The sequence below is a fragment of the Balaenoptera ricei genome, chromosome 6 (genome assembly GCF_028023285.1).
Source record: "Balaenoptera ricei isolate mBalRic1 chromosome 6, mBalRic1.hap2, whole genome shotgun sequence".
NCBI classification, from domain to species: domain Eukaryota; kingdom Metazoa; phylum Chordata; class Mammalia; order Artiodactyla; family Balaenopteridae; genus Balaenoptera; species Balaenoptera ricei.
Window position 1 is genome coordinate 93,826,017 of NC_082644.1, and position 24,145 is coordinate 93,850,161.

The following is a 24,145-nucleotide window of genomic DNA, read 5'->3' on the forward strand; positions in this document are numbered from 1 at the left end:
GACTCAGAAAATCTGAGGCAGGGCTCCAGAAGACGCTGCGCGTCCTCCCCACCCCCACCCGGCAGCTGACTCAGCTGCTGACTGTGGAGCGGTCTCCTCAAGGCGCAGACCAGCTCCGAGCGGGCCGCACCGGCCCTCTGCTCCAAGCCTCCTCCAGTTCCTCCACAGGGCTTACCTCAGGACGTGGGGCCCGTCAGCTGGGGATACCATTCCCAGTCGCCGAGATGCTGCGCTTGAGCCACGTGGAAGTTGCTCCCACTCCGTCGGAGGCCCTGAGGCAGAGCAGAGGCTCAGAGCCCACCGAGCCTCACACCGTCGCGGGTGGGCACTGACGGCAGGCAGGCTCCCAGGCAGGTGAGCAGAAGGGAACACCGCCCTGGCGTGGAGAGCGAGGCGGGCCTCTCCGAGGGGCTCGCAGCCCGGCCAGAGGTGGGCTCTCTGGGGAAGAGGGAAGGAATGTTTCTTCCCAGAGCCTGGGTCTCCTCGCGCTTCCGGGTCACGGTTGGCGGGGTGGGGGGGCGAGGTCTGCAGCCTCACAGAAGCCCCAAGGCAGCTGTGCCAACCGAGGCCGCTGCCAGAAGCCAGAATTGTCTTTGCTTTCCTTACGCTTGGCCTCGGTGAAGGCGATGGCGAGGGCTGGAGGCTGAAGGGCAGAGGCTGGCGCCTTTCAGGGGCCTGAGTGGGCGGGACGGCAGAGCTGTTGCTGAGGCGGCCGTGGAGGCCTGGCGGCGGGTTGTGATGCGTGAGGCTCTTCAGAGGGTCGTTGGCCGGGATCTGGCTGGCCGGCTTGGACCGGAAGTAGTTACTGGCAGTATTTTCTCTGTCTCTCTGACTGAGCATCCCTTGCAGCGGTCTTCCTGCTGCACGCCTGGTTCGCTGCTCTCAGCTGCCGAGATTTGGGGGGCTGGTTTGTTTTGTGGCCCTTTTGAAACTACTGGGAGACTGGTTTTTACGATGATGGGCTCGGGAATCTTCCAGAAGTTGGTTTCCTCACCCCAGCAAGACTCGCGCCTAATCGTCTCCAGGTTGCTGTAGGACAGCCCCAGCGAATCAGTGGCTGCACCTGCGCCAGGAGCTGCTGGAAGAGCAGAGTTATGTTCTCGCCAACAGACGGTTACCAAGCCATCGATCTTCTCTAGCTCAAATTCCGACGATTGCAGATCTTTGACCTCCACACACACCTCCCTCTCTCTCTTCTCTCTCTCTCTCTCTCTCCCTCTCCCCCCCTCTCTGCCCCCTCTCTCTCCCTCTCTCTCTCTTCCCCATATATATATATATATATATCACAAATAAAAAAGGAATTAATTATCAAAACAATTCTCACAAAAAACTCTTCATGGTTAGATGCGTTCACTGAGAGTTCCATCAAACATTCAATCCTGAAGTTTTTCAGATAAAGCAGAGGAGGATGGAACTCTCCCTCTCTGAGACACCTTTTGAGACCAGTTAACTCTAAATATGTATCCTGACAATGAAATTAGAAAAAAAAATTGCAGACATATATCCACCATGAACATAAACAACACAAAAATCGTTAAGAGTATTGTCAAATTGAATACAACAATATTTAAGAGGGTAGTACCTTATGAACAAATAGGTTCAATTCCTGGAATAGAAGGATATTTGAACGTGCTTAAATTAATCAGTTTAATTCATCATATTAACAAAGGAGGTAAAATATATCATTTTGATAGATGCAGAAAAAGAATTTGGTAAAATTCAACACTCCTTATTCATTAAAAAAAAAATCTCAGCAAACAAGAAAGGGAAAGAAACTCTCAATTTGTAAGTCACCTAGGAGAAACATAAGGCTAATATATACTTGATGTTGAAATATTTAATGCTTTTCCTGTAAGATTAAAAACAAGACAATAATGCCTGTTCTCACATTTATTTAACACTGTACTCAAGTATTTACATTTGAACCATGTGCATAAAAAATATGCAATTTTATAACCCATGTAAGTTCTTTTAACCACCAGTGTAATCAAAATGCAAAACCATCTGACAGTTGTCTTTCTTTTATTGATTTTAATTTGATTTGATTATGGTTAGAGAACACATTTTGTATGATTTCAGTTCTTTTAAATGCATTGAAATTTATTTTATGGCCTGGGATACGGCCAACCTTGTTGAATGTCCCAAGGGCACTTGAAAAAATTTGCAATCTTATATTGTTAAGTGTAATATTCTATATGTGTAAAATATATTCTTTTGGATGATGGCATTGTTCAGATCCTATATGTGTCTGCTGATTTTCTAAGAGTTCCTTCAATTTTTGAGGGGGTTAGGTGGGCTGAAGTCCCCAACTATAAGTTCAGATTTGTCTCTTTTTTCTTTCAGCTCTATCAGTTTTTGCTTCATGCAGTTTGAGTCTCTGTTGTTTGGTGTGTATACATTTAGAATCATTATATCATCCTTTTCTTTTGGGTCTTTTAACATTATGTATTTGAGGAGAGGAGGCTGTGTTTCCAATGGCAGTTTAATTTTGAAAGCCTTTGCAATCTTATTTTGGTCTGCTCGCTTTATCTGGTACTGCTTGGACTCCTTCTGGTCTCTGTTGATGTTGCATGAGTAGGCAGAACAGGTTTTCCAGAACCGCCAGGAGTGTCTCTTGGTGGGGAAAGCATGTGTGGAAATGGTCTGTCTTATCAGTGCCCCCTGGTTGCCCTCATATCCCCAGCTGGGAGAGCTGGAGGTGGGAAACCTCTATATGGCTTCCCTCTATTGGTTGGGAGGATACCAGACTCCTGACATAATGCTATTCCTCCATTCCTGTGGTCAACTCCTTACCTTTCTCTTACTACCTTTAGAATTCTCTTATGTTTGTTTCTTGTGTCATTTCTAGGATTTATAGCTGCGCTTGATGATGAGCAGAGGGAAAAAAAATGGTTCTGCACTGGACTGTCCAGACTACAAGTCTCTCAAACAAATTTTTAGAGAGAAGAAAAGGGTGGAGAACTTATATTACCTGATTTCAAGTCTTATTATAAAGCTACAGTATATAAGAGGAGGTGGTGTTGGCAAAATGATAGATAATAGATCAAAAGAACAGAATAAAAAGTAAAGCAATAGAATCACCATGTACCTTTCATTGATTTTCCCTAAAGTTTCCAAGGTAATTAAATGGAGAATGGTAAGATTTATAAACAATTAGTGCCTGAAGAATTGGAAAGCTGTATGAATAAAAAAGAACCTCAAACTTTACCTCATACCATACACAAAAATAAACTTAAAATGAGCCATGAATCTAAATATAAAGGCTAAAATTATAAAATTTCTATAAAAATGTTTATGATTTTAACATTGTCAAATATTTATTAGGTAGTAGTATAAAGGAAGAAGCATAAAATTAAAACAATAAGTTATAAATTGGAATTTATCATAGTTGAAAACATTTGATCTTTGAAGGATACCATGAAGAAAATAAATAGCAAGACACAGATTGGAATAAAATATTCTTAATAAATCTGACAAAGACTGGACCTGTATCCATAATATATAAAGAACTCTTAAAACGCAACAGTAAGAAAAGAATCAATCCAATAGAAAAATTGGCAAATGATATGAACAGATGATTAACAAAAGAGCATATACAAATGTCTAATAAGCACACATTCTCAGCATCGTTAATCATGAGGGAATTACAATCTAAGAACACAATGTGATGCTAATGCACAACTCTTAGAATGGCTGAAATTAAAAAGATTTAAGTTCACAGTTGGTGAAGATGGGGAACAACTTCTCATACCCTGCTGGTGGGAATATGAAATGGTACAACCACTTTGGAAGTCTGCCTAGTGATTTCTTTAAAAGTTAAATATTCACCTATCACAAAATTCAGCCTTTCCACTCGTAGGTATACCCTGAGGAAATGAAAACAGTCCGCACAAAGAACTGCATAAGAATATTCATAGTAGCTTTTATTCATACTAGTGAAAAACTGAAAACAATACATGCTCATCAACTGGTGAATGGCTAAGCAAAATGTGAAATATCCATGCAAAAGATTGTGACTCAGCAGTAAAGATGAACATGCCGCTGATAAAAAATTAAAAAAAAAATGATGAATCTTAAAATCATTATGCTGAGTTAAAGAAGCCAGAATAAAAGTGTCTATGATGGCTGATTCTATTTATATATATTTTAGAAAAAGAAAACCAATCTATAGTGACAGTAACAGTGTGCAAAGATTGCAAAGTGGTACAAAGAAACACTTGGTAATGAAAATATTCTGTACCTTCATATCAGCAGTGATTTTACAAGTGTATATACATGTAAAAATGCATCAAATTGCACACTTTAGCCAAGAGTTTCTTTCCCTTCTTCCCTCCTTTTGGGACCTAGAGGAATAAGAAGAAACTGATCACACATCACACATGTAAAGATAGTACTAAATTGTTTCTCTGCCTCTCAGGATATAGACAGCTTGTCATTCTTTCCCCTACAACTATGTATGTGAAGGTATAGGACAATCAGACTGTTAAAAGTGTGTTTTAATTGAAAGAAGAATCACATTGGGATTGAGTACAGAGACACAAGTGTTAGTATAAATATTTTTAATTTCTACTCTATGCACCCTATGTTGTTTAAACTGTTTTCATAGGGTATATACTCAAATTATAATTTTAAATTGCAAGAATAAAAATAGAGAAAAACACTTCTCATTTTCCCATCAATCAAAGATAATCACTGTCAATATTTTAGTATATATTTTCTCACAATATCCCTTCTATTTTTTCACAGGGAACTGATTTGATTATAAAATAATGTATGATTTACTCTAAATAATTTGAACTTTACATACTGTCGTTTGGAAGAAAACAAAAATCACCTAAAATCTCATTATACTGATAACCATCAGCAACAGTTTGGTGTCCATTCAGAGATCTCTTTTTTTCATGTATATGCATACACACACCCTTCTATAATTTTTCATAAACTGAATTATACATAATTTTAATAGCTACCTCTTTTTAAAATGCATTACATATGTTTTATACAGTGAAGTTCACTAAAACACTTTATAGTAAAAACGTCCGTGCTATTAAAATGTTAGATGAACACCAACCTTACCCAGGTTGAGAGTAATTGTCAATACCGTTCGTACAAAATAGAAAATTTCTTGATTTTGCAATAGAGAAAAGTATGTAATAGGACTAGCATTATATAATATAGTTGTATAGGTCAGATTGATAAGTTTCAAGAAGATTATGGAAGATCAGTGATATGAAATCATCAGGAAAGGCTTTTGAGTGGGGGAAAATAGGAGAAGCCTAACAGTAGGTATAAAATGGCCACTTTTTATACAGATAGTAGATAATCAATGCCAAAAAACAGTTGAATTTGTAAAAGGGCTTCAAAAAAGCAAACTTGAATATAGGATGTATTGGCTTTTTATTTGCTGAATATCAAATTACCACAAACTTAGCATCTTAAAAGAACACAATTTTATTACCATATAATTTCTGTGGGTCAGGACTCTGGGCACAGTTTAGCTGGATCCTTCATTCAGGGTCTCACAAGGCTGACATCAAAGTGTCAGCCTCCTCATCTGAAGGTATTAACTGGGGAAAGATCTGTTTGCAAGCTGATCTTGGTGGTTAGCAGAATTCATTTCCTTGCAGTTAAAGGTCTGAAGTCAACATTTTCTTACAAGTTGTTAGCTGGAGATTTATTTATTCTTACAGGTTGTTAGCTATTTTGCCCATCAGGATTTGCTTCATCTGAAGCCCAGTAACAAAAGTCAGTAATATATATTTCCAAGCTTTTTCTTTGAACTGATGTCTCATTAAAACTATCAGTCACAAAGAATTGCTTAATTGCATAGTAGGGCCATACTCAAAGTATCCAATTACATTTTCTTCAATTAACTTTTACTAGTTGATGTTTACACTAGTTTAGTGAAATTAGGTGAAGGTTAAATTACTGTAACAATCAGAGGTGTATTTAAGTGGTAAAATACAGAGAAGGAAGTTCTTGTTCTTATAAATATGCATATTAACACCACTGCCCTTAGGATGTAACATGTATCTTACCCACTTAATGCTAGTAATAAATCTCGTGCCACTGCTTCAGAATGTAAAACTCCATGATATATACTCAGCCACTTAAACAAATAAGCTTTCCGTAAACAGATTTTTAAACTATGCCCTTTATAGCTATATTGCATTTATCTGCTGATATTCCCCAATCTATATTTCTAGCTGTAACATTTTTGAAATTCATACCTAAACTTCCAGCTTCCAGTTAATTATTACTAACTTCTAAGTCCAAAGTTTCCCTCACTATTTTCTAAGTTGAGTTGATCAGTTTCCAATACAACTTTCCTTTCTCATGAGTTCTTGAGAACATGTAGTGTTGCCATTTTCTAAAACAAATTTTCCTCATTCCCATTACTTCCCCCCACCCCACCCCCCGCCCTCATGCAACTTCCTTAGTTGGCACTTAAAAGCTTTAACCACAGAAAAAATGTTTCTCCATTTTATCTCTCAAAGCATTTATTAAAAATTATTTCAGGAGTAATTCAGTAATGCTCATTTTAGAAAATGTAAAAAATACAAAAAAAAAAAAAAGAAAGCACCAGGAAAATAAAATGGTCTCTAATCCCATAACTTGGAATTTTTTGTCTTTATAATTTTCATATATAAACTCTGGTTTCTTACACAGTCATAAACATATTTAACAACATATCATTAAACATGCTAGACATATCATTAAACATCCAGATTTAGGGCTTTTGTACTAGTTTTTTCTTCCTGGGAAATTATTTTAGTTTAGCTTCATTGTTATATTTGAAGTTATTTTCTTGTAAATATCATATATGTGGTCCATATTTTTTCCATTCTGATAATGTCTCTTAATTTGTGTGTTTAGACTATTTACATTTAATGTAATTATTGATATGTGTAGATTTAGATCTACCACATAATTTTTGTTTGTTTTCTGTTTGCCCTCACTATTCCTCTCTTTCCCTTTTTTTGGGAGGAAAGTGTTATTTGACCTTTTCTTATATCTTATCTATTATGATTTTGACTATATCTATAGTTTTTTTCTTGCAGTTGCTGTAGGGATTACAAAAGACATACTTAACCTTTCACAATCTATTAAGCATCAGTATATTTAGCACTTCAATTTTAATGTAGAAACATTACCACCATATGGGGCTATTCATGCTATAGTTGTTTTATATATTACATCTCTACATATTGAAAACTCCAGAAGAAATTATAATTTTTGCTTTGAACCATCAGAAAAATTCTAAAGAACTAAAAAATAGAATAATCTGTTGTATTTACCAGGATGTTTACCATTTCTGTTGTTCTTCTGCCTTTCCTGGTCATTGCCTTTAGTCTGAAGAACTTCCTATAGAAAATATTTATTGAGACAGTCTGTTTAGTATGAATTGCTTTAGCTGTCCTTCATCTGAGAATATCATTATTTTACTTTTATCCCTAAAGTATATTAATACTGAATATAGAATTATGGGTTTACAGGTGTTTTTCTATTAATCCTTTAAAATGTTGTGCCACATCATTCTGGACTTCACAATTTCTGATGAGAAATATGCAGTCATTTGAATCATTGTTCTCCTATAGGATATGAATCATTTTTTTCTCTGTCTGGCTTTAAGATTTTATCTTTGTCTTTAGCTTTCTCAACTTTGATTATGATATATCTAGCCCTGCATCTCTATAGATTTATTCAGTTTGAGGTTCATTCAGCCTCTTGAATCTCAAAGTTTGTGTCTTTTTCCAACCTTAGGAAGTTTTTGGTCATTATCTCTTCAAATAATTTTTCAGAATGACAATTTTTTTTCCTCTACTTCTGAGAGTCCAATTACAAGAATGCTAGACCTTTTGTTATTGTCTCACAGGTAAATAAGGCTTTTTTTTCTTTTTATTTTTTTTCAAAATTTTTTTCTTTTTATTGTTCAGATAGGATAATTTCTATATTTAAGTTATTTGACTCTTCTGCCATGTCTATTCTGTTATTAAATCCATCCACTGAGATTTTCATTTTAGTTATTGTATTTATCAGTTCTAAATCTCTATTTGGTTCTACTTAATATCTTTTATTTATTTTTTTATTTATATTTTGCTAAAAGATTCTAACATTTTTGGTAGTTTTCCTAGTTGCTCACTTGACATGTTTATAATAGCTGCTTTGTTTGTCAGATCTTTGTTCGTGTCTGTTGATTATCTTTACCTATGTGAGCAAAAGTGCAGGTGGTATTTCATATGCCAAGTAATTTTGGATTGTATTCTGGACATTTTGAGTATTATGCTATGAGATCCTGGATCATTTAAATCTTATGGAAAATGTTAGTTTTGTTTCTGCAGGCAATCCAACCTGGTTAGATATAGGACACAAGTACCAACCCACCTTCTGTAGACTGTGGTTTCAAAATCAGTTTAGTTCTCAAAGCCTTTGTAGAGCTCTTCAGGTCTGTCCTGGATGTGTTCCACCTCATGGTCAGTCAACAACCTCAAGATGATCTATTTCTTAGTTCAGTTTTTCAGTCTTTTGTGTGCTCATTAGGATCACATTTGTGCATGCATACCTTGGAGGTGACACCGAGTTCATAAACTTTACGGTCTGGATTTCCTGATCTCTTCCTTCTCTGTGACCTCTATGGTACCTTCTGGTTCCCTGAGGCTCCCTTTTTGGTCCTTTGAACAGAAACTTGTGACTCTTAAATTGTAGAAAGACACAGAGAGAAGACAAGCAAAGGGGTGGGGAAGATTGACTCAACCTTCTTGGAACTTTAGCTCCATCCAAGGAAAAGAAGTTTCCCTTTCCTCAGAGTTTGACTCCTCTGGATTCTCCTTCCTGGATGCCGCCCCCATACCATGATATTGCTTGGGGGCTGGGGAATTAGGGAACAGAGAAAAATAATAAGGAAGGAAGGAAGGGAGAGAGGAAAGAAAGAAGGAAGGGAACAAGAAAATTTCTGCACTTTCTTTTTTGGAAGTTTTATCTCCAGCAATTCAGCCTGTGCTAGAGGGATTTACTTAGAGCTCTTCTGTCTGCACCTCTGTACTCACTTCTGATTTCCTGATTTCAGTGATTTCAGGTTGGAGTGGGATGGGGGCTACTAGAAGGAAAATTAAAGATTGAATGTCATATATTTTCCTAACATTATTTTATTTCAGGCTTAACATTTTACTGTATAAAGATACAAAACAATATGTGATTGGAAAGAAAAAATGACATTGGTCTTAAATTTTTTTCTACAGTGTCTTCATCCAGTCAATAGAATGAGCTTGATATATACTTAATTAGAAAAATGTTTTTAAAGTAGTTTCCAATATTCAATATTAATATTTTAATATTAAAATTTTCTTACAAAATTGAAATATTAGAAACAGTATGATGCTAAATAAAATGTGAAGTTTTAATTTCAAACATAATTTAATTAGCAGTTGGTTGTGAGCATTTTTTTTATTCCAGTGTGTACTGCACAGTGTCATCTATTTCCTTTAATAATGGTGTTTTCACTCTCTACATGCCTACTCTGCTCTCTTGCTAGGATCACCATTCTCTTAGCCAGCTATGTTCTCTCTAAGATAATGTGATACAGAGAAAAATTTTGTTCAGCTACCTTTGATAGAAATGATCACTTGGTTGAGTTTTACCTTAAAATAAATTCCTAATTACCTCTTTTGTTGCATAATATATATTGCAGTTATAGAAGTATTACACTAGACCCTCTTCTCTGACAACTAAAAACTTTTTATTAGCTCATCCAAAATGTTTGTCAACTTCCTTTTTGTTAAAATAATTTATTTCTCACTTTTTCCTAGCCATCATACAAAGAGGCCTTTAAAGGCCTATCACATAGGCAGCCAGACTTGCTAGGGAAGCCTGAATCCTAGTAGTAAACCCAGCTTCATTTAAAGCTGTATCTCTCACCCCTTCTCCTTTCAGATATTCTGTCCTGACATACACCAACATGATAATAATAAAGAGTTGGTAAATTCAATGAAATTATTATTCAGATATTCAGTATTTGAACTATCCATGTTGCCTAGGCCCTTCAAGCGTTGAACTTATCATTACTTCATTACTTTCTGACCACCAAGAACTTTGCTGGTTTGTCTGTTCTCCAGGAGAGCTAAGCCAAATCCATAGCTTGCAATAAGACTCTAAATTCCTCCCAAGAAAAAAGGGGTTGGAAATCATGAGTTTATTTTTATTTATTTATTTATTTTTTAAATGATAACTCTATTTTTTTTAAAATTAATTAATTAATTTATTTTTGGCTGTGTTGGGTCTTCGTTTCTGTGCGAGGGCTTTCTCTAGTTGTGGCGAGCGGGAGCCACTATTCATCGCAGTGTGCGGGCCTCTCACTATCGCAGCCTCTCCTGTTGCGGAGCCCAGGCTCCAGACGCGCAGGCTCAGTAGGAGTGGTTCACGGGCCCAGTTGCTCCGCGGCATGTGGGATCTTCCCAGACCAGGGCTCGAACCCGTGTCCCCTGCATTGGCAGGCAGATTCTCAACCACTGCGCCACCATTTTAAAGGTTGCTTTCGTATGTGAAATTTTAGTCTCTTTACTCCTTGGTGCTCTCACAGTTCGCTTAGGCCTTATAATTATGATTTTGTAATTTCTCCAACATTTTCAGTTCTTATCATTAATTGCATTGACCTTCCATATTTTATTACATCATAGCTAGAAGTTGAAATTAATAATGGAAAAAATCAATGCCTTTTGGTAAAATTGAAATGAAGTTCCCTTTTATTTGACAGCGACATCAAAAATAAGTTGGCAAGTAAAATGTAAAGTATGCAAATATGTATTTCTATGATTAAATTCTAAATTCACCAATTTATTTTCAGCAAAACAACATTTATTATATTAAATTAATAGCCCTATTTTGAATCAAGCATAGTTTCGTGAAACATAACTGCATTTTGTCCAAAAGAGAATATAGATAAATGATATAAATAAGGTAAACAGAAATATAAAAAATGTATATTTTTTTTTTTCTGGAAGACAGTACTAGTTTTACTTATTCCTTCATTTTAGTTATTTCATTTTTTGAATGTTTATAATACCTTATTTTCTTCCTTCTTATGTTTTCCTTAGTATAGAATGCATATATTAGGATATATTCAAATTATTTGCGTTGTTATTTCCCCATATGAGAACATCAACTCCATGAGGAGAAGACTGTAACTGATTTATCTTTTTTCTCCATTGTACCTATCATAGTGTCTAACAGATAATAATGGAGAGTAGAGAAAACAAAAATTTGTTGAATGCCATCTTTCACTTGCTAGACATTTAGATATATAATGCCGTTTGTCTTACAATGTTTCTGAAAGATGGTTATTATTTCTGTTTCATATGTTTAGAAATTAATGGTCAGAGGATTTAGGTAATTATGCACAATAACACAACTACTAAGAGGTACAGGTGCTACTTAAAACTATGTTTGGCTGTAAAATCTTTACGCTATATACTATTCAAACAGTAGATACTTCATATATGTTTGGCAGAAGAATTAAAAAATAAATGATTGGATAAAGAAAGAAAGTAAAATGTGTTAATTACCTATTATGTAGTTTAGAATAGGATGTTTAACATTCTGTTTATATTTAATTATTTAATTGTCTCATATGGCCTGGGGCAATAATTTTTCCCTGTAGTATAGATGAAGGGGCAGAGGTTCAGAGAGATTAAATTATCTGTCCAACATGTGACAGCTAGTATGCAGTCTGGAAGAACTCTTGGCTGAGCTACTTGCAGAGAGTGCAAATCACTTTTCTAAATGTAATGTAGTATCTCACTAATTTAGAGTAAATTTTAAGAAGGCCAATCTTAAATACTGAAATGTTACTCTTTTTTTTTTTTTACTAGTATCTAAGTGCTTCATTTACTAAACCACTCTTGAATAGTGTAAAATCCCATTACAAGTAATTTTCCTCCATTAATTGGCTAAGCAAATTAAATCTTTCCAGATCCGTACAAATGCAATTGGATAATTTCTTTACACTATCACACATTTCAAATTAGTGATTCTGCTTTTTAAATATTATCTCATTCCTCTTTCAAAATATGTAAATAATTGTAGAATAGATTTGTTATTTGTTAGCAAAAATAGCGAAGTTGGAAGTGCTGCTTCATCTTCTATTTTAACCTACCTTATTCCTCTTTATCCTTCAGGCCTCAGGTTAAACATAATTTCCCTAGGAAAGCCTTCCTTGGTACTGCTTTCCATATTAGGATAGACCTCATATTGCACATACAGCTGTTTACAAAAATATTTCTAATTAATTGCTTAATGCCTTTCATCTCCAATGAGCCATAAGTTCTATGAGGGCAAGCTATATTTGTTTTGCTTACTACCCTATCTCAAGTTGCTTACTACCCTATCTCAAGTGCCTCATTCACTTCCTGGTATATAAAAATGTTTTTAAGAAAATGATTCAGTAGAATAAAGATTAGTGTTTCTTGCTGAATTCCCTTTATGTTCAAAGCATTTTATCCAGATATCTGCATTTATAATACTCGTGAGTTTTTCCATATAAGACCCGACTGTAATACCTTTCTATACTGTATCACCAGCAACCGGTAGTAGGAAACTGAATGAATGCAAATTGACAGTCACCTAATTTTAGCTAGCCATATAGCACATATGTTTATTTACAAAAGCACTCTACCCTCAAGCTTTTTCTTCCCCTTTCTACAGGACTGAAATCAACATACATCGTGATAAAATAGGTATCACAGCCATAGTAAATTGCCAAATGGCTTAGGTACTCAAGTACATTGAGTAGTTCATCTCTTGATTTGTTTAATCCCTGTTGTCCATTTGTAGATATAGATATGAATTTCTTTTCTGAATATATTCCCCCCCCCCAAGTATTTGGTATGCTGCTGCTTGGTGTAATTTCAAAACCCCTTACTGATAAAAACAAGTGAAAATCACTTCTTTAATCATACTACTATATCAAAGAGAAGACATTTAGAGCTTTTTTTCCCTTAAAATATGGCAGACAACAAAATTATTTTGCAAAAAGATTTCAGTCTTATACTTTGAAGAGAGGCAGGGCATGAAGTCAATTTCATTAGTGTGTGGAAAATATTATTTCAGTTTTTACGACTTTTATGTGCTATTTATTATGTGTTGTGATGAACAAGTCAAAAGTTTTCTGCAAATATTCCTTCATCACAGAGCTTACTACTCAACCACACCTTCCTATGGGAGATGGTAAGTTGAATTTTGTAATAATTATTCTTTTTTTTTCATTTAGCAAATATATGCTGTGTTCGCATTATGTAATAGATACAAGGCCATGTCCAGCAGTTACAGGGACACATAGGACAGTCCCAAACTTAAGGAGCTCATAGTCTCAGGCAGGTAGAGATGGATATATAACATTCAGGGCTCAAAGCAAAGAAAAAAAAAAGCTGGAACCCTTGTTTAAAAAACAGGAAAGAAGTGCCATTAAATGTAATAAAAGTGTCTTTCTTGACCTGTGATTTTTTTTTTTTTTTAATTTGCTATTTCATATGGCCTTGTTTCCCCTGGATCACTGACCTAACCCTCAATGGAGAGCCTACACTCAGGAGCTTGCAATCTATTCAGGCACTGTTTGATTTCGGGACCAGTGATGGGCAAATCACTCTCTGAATGCACAGTGATGTGCCAGCCCAGGGTGGAGACAGCCACTGTACTCCCCCACTGAGACACCCTAGAGCCATACACCCAGACTCTCCAGCCCCAGCTGGAGCACAGAGTTGCCGTGGTCACTGGACAGGAGGGGGAGATGGAGTGGGGCCCAGGGCACCAGGTGGCAGAGGAATGGGAGACAGAGAACCCATTCAGGGAGGTAGAAGGCAATAGGAGGTCAGATACCTGTTAGCCAAGGCTCCAAGCCCCCTCTCCACCACACACACTGTCTCTCTCTCTCTCTCTCTATTGTCCTATGAGACTTCATTTATGAAACACAAATTCAAGATCAAATTATTAAAAATTTCAAGACTGTGACTGTATATCATTGAAACCCAAGTGTGGAACCCTTCTGAGAATTGGGCACTATACAACTGCACTAATTATATTCCTGTGAAGCAAGCAGGAGAGCATAAATAGAGAATTAAAATGTGTTGTGATGAGTCAGTGGCAGAGTATTATGGAGACCCAGAAGAGGAATACCCATCTCAATAAGGGTATGCCTTTGTGTGTGTGTGTATTCAGATGGGCAGTGAGGGAAATTTTCTTAAGAAGTGTGACTTCTGAGCTGAATCTTAAAAATGAAAAAGAATGGGCCAACTGAAGAAGCAAGACAAAAATATTCCAAGTGGAAAGAGAAAAATCAGCAAAGACAAATTCAATAAAATATTGTGTTTTTAGCTTGGAACAGTTCAATGTTTCTGGATAGAAATTGAAGCAGGGAGATAAAGAAAATGAGAAGGTAGAAGAAAGCAGGTCAGTGTTGGGTCTTGTGTGTCTTACTAAGGAGCTTAGATGTAATTGTGTAGAAAATTGGGAGTCACTAAAGGTTATGAAATATGGGCGTATCATGGCCCAAAATGATGACATGCATTTCATCTGACGACAGCCTAGCGGAAGAATACAAACTAGTACTCTACAGTCCTTTCCCAGTGGTACTTTAGTATTGGAATATAGAATCAGTCTGAACAAAAGTGGGGTAGGGAGAGGGAGTAAGGTAGATTCATACCTTAAATAACTTAGACATACATCCATAATGTAACAGATGTAACTGAGATTAACTGGGATTACAATGATTAAATTTAAGTGTATGTGTGTGAGAGAGTAAGTATGTGTGTGTGGGGGGGGGGGTGGGGGGTGTATTGTCAGTTTGTCCCAAGTCTGAAGTTGAAAGTTAGGGCATAAGTAAGTTTCAAATTTATATATTCCATTTATTTAGTCAGAATAAAAATCTGAAATATTCCTTATCTAATCCAAATTTTTGCATTTGTGGGCTTAATAATATTATAGTTGCTACTTAATATTTTTAACAAACATCACAAGTGATTTGGAGACAGGACCATGAACCATATTTGAATAAACTAGCTTGGTTGTACCATGTGAGGTCAAACAGCTCTCCACCATATGGAGTAGTGGGACTTTTTGGAGCTATTTCTTGCTTGTATGTAGAACTGTCCTAAAAATGGCTGGAGAACGGTATTTTATTTCATCTGTGCTCGAGTCTTAAGAAGTCTTGGGCCTTTTTTTTTTTAGGTTTGTCTATTTCTACTTTTATTCTACTATTGAAGTACTAAGAGCTCATGAACTCATAAAAATGAAAATGATAATAACAAGTATTATTATTGAATCCTAATTCTGTGTCTTGCTCTGTGGTAGGCACTTCCTAAGCCTTATCTCCTTAAACCTTGACATCAAATCCTTGAGTTATATACATCAAACAGAAATCTAGAGAAGTTTGTAGCAGGCTCAAGGCCATAGAGCCAGGAAGTATCTGAGGTAGGATTTGAACACAGACCATCTGCCTTCAGAATACTTACCCTTAAACTCTACTGTGGCCTCAAGGGAGAAGGACAAAGTGGATAGCCTGTTTTTGTCAAGATGAATCTTAAAATCAATTATTGTGCTTATATGTAATTTGGCCCAATATACCATGGTTATGAGTTCCCAAAGCCTTATAGAAATAAAAATGCCCTTTGCCCTGAGTCTCTCTTCCACACATTTCTTTCAGGAACCTGGGGAGGCTGGACAAACTGGTTGGGATTTGATGATTCAGAATCACAGAAATGTCTCTCTTCCTTTCTATGGAGCAGCAAGAACAGAAGATTCTAAGGTAATGGAAATTTTACTGACAAATTCAGAAAACTATTTACTCATTTATGAAATAGTGTCTTGCTCTTTTGGGTTCCTGAAATTCCAGTGTGTGTATTAGGGGGCAGGGAGGGTCCCCACACCAATAAGCAATTCTCAGATACCAGCAGGGTGCCATACTATTAAACTCAATTCTGAAACTATCTACCCAGAGATAACATCAAATTCCACAGGTTGAGGACTCAGTCCTACAAGACTTCTGCCTCTCCGACCCCCACTTCCACTGCCAGTCACAAGTCCAGGTATTACTAGTGCTTCTGACTGACCAGCTACAGATTGGAGGTTCCAAGACCTTGGGTTAGATTAATTTGCTAGAGTGGTGCACAGAACTCAGAGAAACATTTTACTTTCTAGATCACCAGTTTATTATAAAAGGATATATCAATAACTCAGGAACAGCCATATGGAAGAGATGCATGGGGCATGGTATATGGAAAAGAGCATGGAGCTTCCATGTTCTAATTCTGCCACTCTTCCCAAATCTCCACATGTTTACCAACCCAGAAGTTCTCTGAACCCAGTTCTTTTGGGTGTCTGTAGATGCTTCATTACATAGGAATCATTGATTAAATCGTTGTCCATTGGCAACAGATTCAACCTCCAACTCCTCTTCCCTCCCTGAAAGGTCAGGGTGGGTGGGACTGGAAAGTCTAACCCTCTAATCATTTGATTGGTTCTCCTGGCAACCAACCTTCAACCTTAAGTGCTGTTGAAAAGTCATCTCATTAACATAACAAAAGACAACTTTATTGCTCTCATCACTTAGGAAATTTCAAATTTCAATTTAGGAACTCTATGCCAGAGAAGGAACAAAGACCAGCTATATATTTCTTGTTATGAATCATGATATCATACCTGCACATATCATAATAATGATCAGATTAGATATTATTTATCAGGCACGTTTAAAACACTTTTTACAGAAAAATATGGAACTCAGTCAGAATTACAAATAATTTAATAATGTTAATACAGATAGGAAGTATAAAGAAAATGGTTGGATGCCTTAGGAAGGAAGCAATTAAGAGATAACAAAGTCATCTGGGCTCTTGTCTCTGAGAATTTAGTTTCTAGTAAATATATCCAAAATATTTATCATCTATAAATTCCTGAATTTATTATTTTAAATTTGAGGTGTAAACACAGTTATATCACTACTCTTATCTTATTTCACTTTTCCAGTGCTTCAAAAATGTTCAAATGGATTGTATAATAATTTCAGAAATAGGCACCATATTTTTTTCTCCAGGGAACAATTATTAATATTCTGTAATATTTATGAAGTTTGAAAACATAAATATGAACACACTTCAAATTCCACAGCTGAACAATTTCTTAGTATAAGCTGGGTAACAATCAATTGCAAAAGAATAAAGGTCTGTAGTAGTAATGCATGGTGGTGAGTATATTTTTTGTATACACATTTTATATCTGTGGAACTCAGATCCAGGAAGGATTTTGCATGTCAGGGATGTTGCAGCTAGTTAATTTAAAATACATTATTTATAGAAACCCAGTCCATTTTTACTCATGGAGAATGCTGTAACTGCTATTCTTAGCGTCCCTGATTCTAATGCTTGGAAAAAGAATGGAAACAGACAATATAAAATGAGTAATTCTGAAAGAATCAAACACATTTCTATATGTATTTCAGCATTTCCAATAATAACACTTATACTGTAGTTCCATTTTTTCAGCTACTTATAACTTTCCTGCCTAAGGAAGGCATTAAATTAAAACTCAGGAAGCAATAGATTAGAAAAGCTGTTTTGGTTTTATATGTTTTATTTAACAATATAGCTCAAAAATATCTACTAATATTAAGAGACCCAGGGAAGAACATTTCTATCCAAGGTAATATGCTAGTTAAGCATGTATCATATAAACCAGGATAAATGGGTAGAAAAAACACTGGACTCTGAGCATGATTTTTGAAATGTGACCTTACATTCAAATCCATTTATACATTCAAATGCATTCAGATAGGAAATCTGAAGGAATGTTCCTTATCTAAATAACGTTCCTTATCTAAATTTGGAGTGTATAGCCTTATTAAACCAGAGAGATTTGAATCATAGAATCTTAGAATATTACAATGAGCTCTGGTATTGTTGAATGCTATGAAGCAGAGATCCTGGGTTATACTTTTTTTTTTTTTAATTATGTATTTATTTATTTATTTATTTTTGGCTGTGTTGGGTCTTCGTTTCTGTGCGAGGGCTTTCTCTAGTTGTGGCAAGTGGGGGCCACTCTTCATTGCGGTGTGCGGGCCTCTCACTATCGCGGCCTCTCTTGTTGCGGAGAACAGGCTCCAGACACGCAGGCTCAGCAGTTGTGGCTCACGGGCCTAGTTGCTCCGTGGCATGTGGGATCTTCCCAGACCAGGGCTCGAACCCGTGTCCCCTGCATTGGCAGGCAGATTCTCAACCACTGCGCCACCAGGGAAGCCCCCTGGGTTATACTTTTGATGTTGCCACCTTCTTGCTGATGTAGTTAATCAGATCACTTCACCTCTTTTTGCTTTTCCTTCCTATATGTAAATGAGGGAATGGTCTATTGATTTCACTGGTCTCCTCAATGCTATAAGTATTTATCAATTTATTCATTGTAACTCACCTGCTACATGGGTCTTAGATTCTTCTTCCCACTTGAGGTCTAGATATGATTGGCTTAAATGGAAATTTTCATGCTCTGGAATTCCAGAATTGTCCCCAAGTATTTTGAAGTGTCTTGGAAGACGGTAAAAATGATTCATATTCTCATGGTTCACTTACTTCCTTGGTTGATATGCTTTCTTGCCATTCTATATGTGCAACATCTGACCTACATAATGTCAACGTAGACTTGAAAATGAGCCAAGCCCTTGCTTTTGGGGAAAAATAAAACATAACACCACCCGTCCCCCACCAACACACACATAAACGCACACCACTTTAACCCAAGAAATGCAGTTGTTTGTTAGATGTTATTGAAGATTTGGGAAAAGATGGGAAGAGGAATGTGATATCAGAGCAATATAAACACCTTCAAATTGAATATTAGCAACCCTGTTTCGTGAAGAGCCTTTGGCCACTGAGGACTTTTAATACCTACTTAAACTTCTGTAGCCTGGAATTCTCTGGATATTTTCATGCTTCTCTTTTCTCTCCTTTTCAGTTCTTCTTTATCTGTCTCATGAGGAAACCAAATCTCTCATTTTGTCTTGCTGAGAATTGTGACTGTTTTTTCTTGGCTCCAGCACACATACCCACCCCATGTCTCATGGTCCACCTTCCTTACTTTTACCCCATTAAAGAAATTTGCTACTGGCTTTAAATGCTCATACTTTTTGGCCACTACTATAAAAATGCCAAACACCACACTGGATGTGGGACATATCATTTTCAAAGTAGAAACAATTAATTTTTGAACATGTCAAGTACTAGGAAGAAGTAGATAGGTGATTAACCACACCTTTACTCATTGTGCTGAGAGAAGGGAATGTAGTGGAGTTATAAAGTTTTTCTCTTGGGAACCAGCACCTTGGAACATGTCTTTCTGGAAAGTATGTATGACTTAAAAGTAATTATTAAAACTAATAAATAGTTTTTGTAGAAAGTGTGACTAACACTTGAAAACTTTTAAGCTGCATTCAACAACAGATGTGTTCCTAATTTCAACCCTACCTAAATGATATACTTGTTAGAACTACACGTCACTGTGCATGAGCAACTTAGGATCCACTTTGCTCCCTTTGGTTCTTTCATTCACTTTCTGTGCAGTTGTTTCCTAAGAACTTCAGGCAGTAAATTAATGTAGAAATAGAGGTATTTGTTAGGATATAGGGACAAAGCTCTAGCACTAGGGGAATCAATGGTTGAGAAATCGATGGTTGACTGCCCAGTGGTCTCTTTGGTACAGACTCTGAGTGCCTGAACTAGATACAGGTAGAGGCAGAAAGATAAAGAGGCACCCATTTTCCTTTCAGTCTAGCAAACTTTTATGGTGGTAAAGCCTGTGTTCATCACTGAGAATTCTGACTTCAATACCATTGTCCTGTAGTTACTGAAAATACCACTCATATTCAGGCATTATGTCGGTTTTCAGACTTCCGTTTTGGAGTTATTAACTTGTTTCTTATTTTCAAATAGTTTGCTAAGAATTTGAGAGACAATGCCATAATTTCCTAGCAAGATGATGTTTTAGACTAGAAATAGTTTTAAACAACTTAAAAGATTATGTATTATGTTAATGGTGAAGTCAGTAATGTAGGGATAGGTGATGAAATATAATAATCATAATAATTTAAAAGGATAATGACAATAAAATACTTCAAATATCTGGGAGATATTTTTGAGATGCATTTCCACGCCTCCATTTCTTCAACAGAAAAAGAGGATGAGTCTTTAATAGGCTGGTGACATTATATGTTACAGGACAAAAGAAAAGTTCTTTGTTTAAAAAAAATGTTTTTTTTTTAAGTATTCCTAGGGTCTGAATATTTTTCCTCAAAATTCATATGTTGAAATCCTAATCCCCAAAGATGATAGTATTAGTAGGTGGGACCTTCGGGGATGATTAGGTCATGAGAGCAAAGTTCTGGTGATTGGGATTAGTGCCCTTATAAAAGAGACCCCAGAGAGTTAGCTTGCCCTTCTGTCATTTGAGGATACAATGAGAAGTGTGCAATCCAGAAGCGGTCCCTCACGCAGCCATGTGGGTGCCTTGATATTGGACTTCCACCCTGCAAAACTGTGAGAAATAAATTGTGTTGTTTATAAACCACCCAATCTATGATATTTCTGTTCTAACAGCCAAAATAGGTAAGATAAGTGTTATTGGATTATTAATGAATTCATTCATTCATCAATTCACTCATTCAACTTGAGTTCACCATTTGCTTCTAAGTGAAATTTTGCAAAATTAGGTCAAACTTAATGGCATGTCAGTATTGTCAGTTTTCTTGAAGCCGCAAAAAGGCTATCTAAAAATTAGTTAAAGGTTGAAGGAGGCTGATCACATTCCTTGAGCTTTATGATAGTATGTGGGCACCATTTATAATTATGAATTAATGCTACTATATAGTGATAATTATAGATACAATATGAATCAGAATGCTTTTTCACTAATTTATAGAATATTCTTCTTCTCCTGCATGGTGCTTTACTTAGTTAGGCTCAGATTTAGTGTGTGTGGATGATTTCATAGATCAGGGACCTCTACTGTTGTCAGATACCTTTTAAGCGGAGAGTATTTAATTGGAAGGAGATCTTTCACTGGAATTAATACATATTTTATGCCTGTTTTACTTAATACTTATCTAGATGACACTTGGAATACTTTTACTCTTTCTTCTAGAACGATGATTTTCATTTTCACGTAAGCTTTCTAGTAGTCCCAAAGCTCATTCACATACATTATTTGAATCTATAAATAAATTATTTTACAGGTTTACTTCCTGTTTCCCAGATAAGCAAAAGCAGTGCTTTTAGAAAACACTACCAAGTGACTAAAAGATGTGCATACCCTAATAATGTGGGGAAATATGCCAACATGATATGAACCTCTCAAACAGTTTGAGAGATTCAAACACATGTGTAAATCAGGTCTTGGTAGGTGGCTAGAATATTGCAGTAGGCAAATTTATACTACAATATTCCAAATGTCCAACTTCCCTTTGATGTCATCATTCATACGTTCCTGTTCTGCAACTAAACCAAATAGTTCGTTCCTCAGAGGTCTAATTTAGTCAGCCATAGAGTCCTTTGTAGGTAATCAAATTACTCTTGAATACAACATCTATTTTTCATAGGAACTAATGGTGGCCTCCATTCACAGAAATATACTAAAATGGCCCACAGGTACATACATATACACCCAAATATATATATATATGAACATATAAAAAATAAATATAGCATTCATGGGTATTTCCTTTAAATTTTAAAAGAAGTATTATTAAGTATTGAGTGAGAATTTTGGCCATCTTAAAACTGTTTTTATGTTTATCCAATTTGCCCTAAAAAAAATACCATTTAGCATTGTCTCAAGTAGTATAAAGAGACCTGTTTCACTTTCCTTTGCTAACCTATTTGCAATTATATATGTTTCTCAATTTGTTAATTGATAAAATGGATGCTTATCATTTAACTTTATTTTGTTTCAATTACTAGTGATAAACATTTTCATATGTGTTCTGGATAGGCAGATAGTGGTATTTGGATCTAATGGGTATATAGTTAAGCACCAATGACTTGTTTCCTTCCTTCCTTCCTTCACTCATTCATTGAACAAGAATTTATTAAATGTTCGGTGTGAGCCAGGTTGTGCTCTCTTTGCTGGATTTACAATATTGAACAATCAGGTGAAAAATCCTTGCACTCAGGAAGCATTTATTCCTGTGGAAGAGACAAGCAATAAATACAGTAAATAAGTGGAAAATATATGTTAGATGGTAAAAACTGCTAAGAAATGAAGATGGAAAGAATTTAGGGTATGATGGTGACAGTGTACTTTGCAGAAGAGTAGTCAGGGAAGACCACATAGAGAAAGTGATGTATGAGATAATGTCTGATGTAGATAATGGAGCTGGCCTCTCAGATAACTGGTGTTCCAACCTGAGAGAACAGCAAATGCAAAGGCCCTGAGTCATACACTTGCTTAGTCAATTGATTCAGCAGGTTAGGAGAGCAAATTGGAGGAAGAAAGTAAAAGTGCTAGGAGTCAATGGGATAGCAAGGAGTCTGTGGCAGCTGCCCAATCCTGGATGAAGGCAGAAGGGGTGTATTTTCTGCAGAAAATTTATAACTTGTAATAAAACTGACTAAAAGTAATTTTGCTTTCAATTGTCACCATGTATCTGGCGATTATATGCAATGTCAGTGGTAAAACTTAACCTCTCCCCAGGGCAGACCATTTCCATCATTCTTACTTTGATTTGACCTTGGTAAGACCAAAAAGTTAATGGGGAAATCAGATCATATAAGTTCTTAAAAACTATGTAAAGAACCATATAAAATAGACAGTCACTGGAAGGTTTCAAGCAGAAGAGTAACATGATCTGTCTTACATTTTAAAAGGCTGGTGCTAGATATTGTGTGGAGAATAGAATGAAGTGGACAAGGATAGAAATAGAAAAATCAATTTGGAACAATTGCAAAATTTTATATTAAAGATGATAGTGGCTTGGAGTAAGGTGGCAAATGATGAAACAGGGAGAAGTGGTGTTTTTAGATCTGTTTTGTAGAATGGAATTCATAAGGTGGCTTTGGAGGGGGCAATTATTTTATGGTAACATATACATAACACAAAAATTACCATTTTAAGTATTTCTAAGTGTACAATTTATTACCATTACTACATTCTCAGTGTTTTGCAATCATCACCACTATCCATTTCCAGAACTTTTTCATCATCAGACAGAAGTTCTGTAACCATTAAATAGTAATTCCCATCCCCCCCGACCAGTCCCTGAAAATATCTACTCTGCTACCTACCTCTATGAATTTGCTATTCTTGGCAGCTCATGTAAGTGGAGCCATACAATGTTTGTCCTTTCTGTGTCTGGTTTATTTTAGTTAGCATAATGTTTTCAAGGTTCGTTCATATTGTAGTAATACTGGAAGAGCTTTATCAAAAGTCCAGGCTCTTGTTCAACTTATCCAAAAGACACCAAGGAAAAATAAACACAAAGACACACACACGCACACTGAGGCTGAGGAGCATAGAGAATAAAGAAGCAGTTTATTTAGGGCAGAAACGAAAGTTACACACTCCATAGGAGAAGTGTGGGAATGAGTGAGGAGCGCCCCCTGCAGGGTTGTTGATCCCCACTTTTTATCTTATTTTTAGCCCTTTGAATGGGTGGGGGGTCTTTTTGATTAGGGGTGGAATATTCATTGTGGGTTGGGTTGAGGTATGGCCTGGATTGCACCGGGTTGCATCAACTTCTGGTCCTGTGCATTTGTCTCCTGAAGCCACTGTACATGAGCTCTAAGAGCTGTTTTCCCTTAAATTTTCCCTTACTAGTCGAGGGCCACAGGTGGAAGGTCCTAAAGGGTCATCAGCAACCTGTGCATTTTTATGTGCTGTGCACTCCACAGTTTTCATGGTCAATTTCTTGCTCAGCTGTTACAAAGTTTCTGTTTGAGATGCCATTCCTACATGCATCATGGCCTTACTAAGTGCAAAACAAGGAGGTGGCTTTGCGTTCTGCCTAATGCCTCTACATGAGGAGGCTGTCCTTAGACCCAGCCCTGTCTTTCCTGCCTCAGTAACACAAATCAGAATTTATTTTTATGGCTAAATAATATCCCATTATATGTACATACCACATTTT

General features: G+C 36.3%; 1 pseudogene; it reads right to left on the minus strand.

Annotated features, from left to right (window-relative positions):
- Nucleotides 1-496: 496 nt before the first annotated feature.
- Nucleotides 497-23,916, minus strand: LOC132368095 (kinesin-like protein KIF17; annotated as a pseudogene).
- Nucleotides 23,917-24,145: the final 229 nt, after the last annotated feature.